Source organism: Bos indicus x Bos taurus, chromosome 9 (assembly GCF_003369695.1).
Source record: "Bos indicus x Bos taurus breed Angus x Brahman F1 hybrid chromosome 9, Bos_hybrid_MaternalHap_v2.0, whole genome shotgun sequence".
Classification (NCBI taxonomy): domain Eukaryota; kingdom Metazoa; phylum Chordata; class Mammalia; order Artiodactyla; family Bovidae; genus Bos; species Bos indicus x Bos taurus.
This window is the reverse complement of record NC_040084.1, coordinates 18,377,297-18,381,993: the sequence shown is the minus strand read 5'-3', so window position 1 is coordinate 18,381,993 and position 4,697 is coordinate 18,377,297. Positions and strand designations below refer to the sequence as shown.

The following is a 4,697-nucleotide window of genomic DNA, read 5'->3' as shown; positions in this document are numbered from 1 at the left end:
ATGGAATATTTCCTGCCATATTAGTAAACAAAAAGAATGTCACAGTCATCAGCAATTATAGCCACTGAGAATGGCTAATGGTGAGCTGGTGAGCCCTGAGGGAACTCAGAAAGGAAAGAATACGTGCAGTCTAGAAGCCGTCAGATGCAGCCACTCCCTATGGTGAGCCCAGAGGAAACTCAGGATGTGAAAACTTAGGATACTGGCCCCAGACAGCTTAGGTGCATATCAAAGAAATGATTTCCCTGAGCCCAGACTCTTGTATCTTCCCATATATAGAAAAGAGCTAACTTCCTTAACGGGGGATATCTGCTTTTCTTTAATTAACAATAGTATTTTGATGTCAGACTACTTGCCCTTTGTTGCAAAAATTCTTTGTAACCTGACTCCTCCTTGCAGCAGTTCCCTCAGGGTTACCTGAGATGCTGCCTCTATGTCTTAAGTCCTAAAAATTCCCACTGAGTCCTAAAAATTCCCACTGAATAAAATAATAACTCTCAACTTTTAAGTTGTGAATACTTTTTTAAGTCTGCAGTTACTAGTTTTATTTTATTTTATTTTTTTTTAAAAATAGAATGCTTTATTGACTTTAGGTCAGTTGGGAACAATTACCTATATTTATGCTTTATATTTCCTCTCACTGGAAGAAAAGATAAATGTTACATTAGAGACTTTTCACTTTCATGTATTTGCTGCTCTGGGTTCACAAAACGTTCAGTTCTTTCCTGCAGTATGGGATTCAGTATTACAACTCATCAATGAAAGGTGTATGCCCCAAATTTCCACTTGCTGCCATTGACTTCCAGCCAGAAACAAACTTCTTTGCAGCATTTATGACATCAGCGTCAGCTACTGCATCAATCTGCTGAAGGACTGTGGATGGCGGCGTGTATGAACCAGCAGCTAGAGCCTGGGACCCAACTTCATCCAGGAAACCCTCAGAAGACTCCACTGACATCAGGTACCCAGCTTTCAGCTTGTTCTTGGCAGCTTGGACATCTGGATTAGAAAGGTTTCCTTGAGCAATTGTTTTTACTTGGTTATAAGCAGCCTTTATAACGTCTCCAGCAGATGCAGCTTGTGAGATAGTGTAGAACCCAAAGAGTCCAGAGTCTGAGTAACTGGCATTAAAAGCAGAAACATCAAATGGTTGGTGAACTCCCTTGGCTACAGCCTGGTACAGAGAGCTGGTGGCATTGCTGCCCCTCTTAACGTGTGGTCCAGCACCGAGGACGTGCTGGAGAACACTGAACACGTTTGCTTCTGCACTTCCTATGGCTGCACTCTCTGCTACAAGAGCGGCATGGACGAGACTGTCTCCATTCTGTTCCCGAATTTCACCTCCATGGTACTTGGCTTTTGCACCAGATAAACCAAGGCCACCCCTTATGTTCAGAAACTGTTCAGCAACTTTCTTTAGGACAGGATGACTCACACCAAGTCCAATCAAAGCCATTCTTGCACTTGTAAAATGATTCTGTACATAGTCATGTAACTCAACTGGTGTCACTTTTCCAATCCTGTAATCAGGACAATATAAGGAATTAGCCAAGGCATTTCTGTAAGCGGCAGCATGCAAATTTTCAATGACGTAAGCCTGTGGATTCTGAAGAGCCACAGCTTTGTCAATCCTTAGCTGAGGCTGAAGGGCAGCTACCTCCCAGCGTTGAAATTCTGGTGCTGTGGTGACATTGAGCAGGAACTCCATTAGAATATCAACATCATCCCGCAGGAATTCCACAGTATAGGCCATGTTTTCCCTTGTTGACATCACGCTTAATTTACCACCAACTGCTTCAATTCCACGGGTTATCTTGAAAGATGAAGCTCCTTTTGTAGTCAAACTGGATGCAAGATGAAGCAAATGAGAAGTTCCTAAATTGTTGGAGTTCTCATATCTGCTGCCTGCTTTAATGAACAAACCAATTCTTGACGCAGGAGCATAGTTTTCGAGAGAAGCAATCACCAAACCATTTGGTAACCTGGTAAACTCAAGGTCCTGAGGATGTGGAGGCACTCCTGCAGGGGCTGCTGTGGCTTTAACTTTAGGAGCAACTTTGAGGGAATAAAATCTCGAGAGGGACCCGGCTCTGGTTAACAGTTTCATTGCTCAAGATTGTTCTGAGCCTCGGTCACTGCCGCCTTAGAGGAAAGCAAGATGGTGGCGGCAGTTTTATTTTTTAAATGCCCTTAACAAACATGTCTATAAGCCTGAGTAGCATTAGTGATGACAGTGGAGAGCTCACTGCACAGTGTTATTAACGAGGCACAGAATGCCATAAATAATATGATTTAAATAGAGAGATTGTCCACCTCCTCCCTGTTCCCCCAGGGACTGAGCAAGAGGAATTCTGGGAACAAATAAGTCTGTCCTCACACACAGACCACAAAGTTGGTTCCCATTTGTGATCTGATATTTAGTTTTGATTAGTTTTGACTCAACTACAGGCAGTTGGTTTTTGCTTGCTCCACATTGGCCATGGGCATCACTCACCTTGGGTTGTGGCCGGATTGCTGTTGCCCTCCTTCTGCAAAAGGTGCCAGGCCCGCCACCCTTTTTAACCTGGAGGCCCTAGTCAGTAACGCAAGGTGAGCTGACCAACCATGCTGCCTATGGAATTGCTTCCCCACTCGCTTTTCCTGTCTCTGAAAGTGCTGCAGCAGCTGTGGTCAGTGACCCACACAATGAAAACTGTCTATGCTTTTGGGCTGCCTGTCTCCCTGCTCAGCTCAGCTCCTTGGACTAAAGGGGATTCAGGCCAAGTTCAACGGAGAAGCCTGTGATTTCCCCAGGGCTTCTTCAGAAAACTGAATCTCTTCCCAAGCCAAGAGAGACTTGGCTGTCTTCAAAGGAGCCAAGATTTAAACAATTAACTCTCTTAATACAGTTACTATCAATCTTTTATTTGGCCTCTGCCTCAGATTGGAAGCACCCTTCTGCTTACAAAACCCCTTCACGCCACTCTTAAGTCATAGTTGTCAAGGTTTCTATAACTGTGCTGCAAAGAATGATCTTGAGTCTTTTGGCAGCTTTCTGGCATTTCTACCTAGTCAGATTCCCAGGGGGAGGGCCTAGAAATCTTCACTTTTATCAAGCGCTCACAAATATTCTTATACTTATGAGTGAACATTTGAAATTCACTGAGGTGCATGCCACAGAGTTGTTGTTCAGTCTCTCAGTTGTGTCCGACTCTTTGCGGTCCCATGGACTGCAGCACGCCAGGCTTCCCTGTCTTTCACCATCTCCTGGAGTTTGTTCAAACTCACGTCCATTGAGTCAATGATGCCATCCAACCATCTTATCCTCTGTCACACCCTTCTCTTGCCCTCAATATTGCCCAGCATCAGGATCTTTTCTAATGAGTCAGTTCTTTGCATCAGGTGGCCAAAGTATTGGAGTTTCAGCTTCAGCATCAGTCCTTCCAATGAATATTCAGGGTTGATTTCCCTTAGGATTGACTGGTTTGATCTCCTTGCTGTCCAAGGTACTCTCAAGAGTCTTCTACAGCACTATAATTCAAAAGCATTAATTTTTTGGTGTTCAGCCTTCCTTATGGTCCAACTCTCACATCCATACATGACTACTGGAAAAACCATAGCTTTGACTATATGGACCTTTGTCAGCAAAGTGATGTCTGTTTTTTAATATGCTGTCTAGGTTTGTCATAGCTTTTCTTCCAAGGAGCAAGTGTTTTTTAATTTTATGGCTGCAGTCACCATCCACAGTGGTTTTGGAGTCCAAGAAAATAAAATCTGTCACTGTTTCCATTTTTTCCCCATCTATTTGCCTGAAGGGATGGGACCCAATGCCATAGTAACTGTTAATATGTTAACTCATTGTTATAAAAAATCATAGGAAATGACAGCTAAACAAAAAACCCATCGTCTTTTGTAATGCATCTTACAGAGTATTTCTACTTGAGAGTGAGCCCTCTTTAAACTATGCAGCTAACTCACTGTCCCTAAATGAATTATTTGGTGATAAGTGCAAACCACACACATTCATCATTAGAGCTCTGTTGATTTTTTTAGATACTGAAGATATACATAAGTTTGTGGTTAATGTTATTACAGAAATGATATGATATAAAGTAGAGTAGAAATTATGTGGTGGCAGAATTTATTTTAGAATTTTTATATATAAGAGTAATTTTCATTTTTTAGAATTGTTAAGGATTTGAGTTACTTACATTGTTCAGTTATAATTTACTATCTTCAAAGGGGAAATTATTCATTGTAAAAGCTATTTAAACTTAGATTTGGGAACCATACGATGTCTTGGAAGATATTTATTGTAGTACACGTGTGTGTGCTAAGTTGCTTCAGTTGTGTCTGACTCTGCGACTCTATGGACTGTAGCCTGCCAGTCTCCTCTGTCCATGGTATCCTCCAGGCAAGAATATTGGAGTAGGTTGCTGTGCCCTCCTCCATGGGAATCTTCCCAGCCCAATATCAAACCCGTGTCTCTTGTGTCTCCTGCACTGGCAGGCAGGTTCTTTACCACTCCATCTCCTGGGAAGCCCATTATAGTATACATGGAGGGTTTTAACAGCTTCTCTTGAGTCACTTTCAATAAGGAGGGATCAGCCTATTTGAATAAAGTAGAAACATATAAGAAATGAATTTTTTTTTACCCTTGCGGTAAGTAATAATAAACACTGTGATGCTTATACTGGTGGAAGGAAGACTGTTGTGAT

The 4,697-nt window shown here is 42.2% G+C and overlaps 1 pseudogene across 1 annotated transcript; it reads right to left on the bottom strand.

The window, feature by feature from the left end:
- Nucleotides 1-568: 568 nt before the first annotated feature.
- On the bottom strand, nucleotides 569-2,165 carry LOC113898105 (annotated as a pseudogene). Its single transcript, XR_003512523.1, has one exon. The product of XR_003512523.1 is annotated as a cytochrome b-c1 complex subunit 2, mitochondrial pseudogene (transcript).
- Between the last annotated feature and the right edge of the window lie 2,532 nt (nucleotides 2,166-4,697).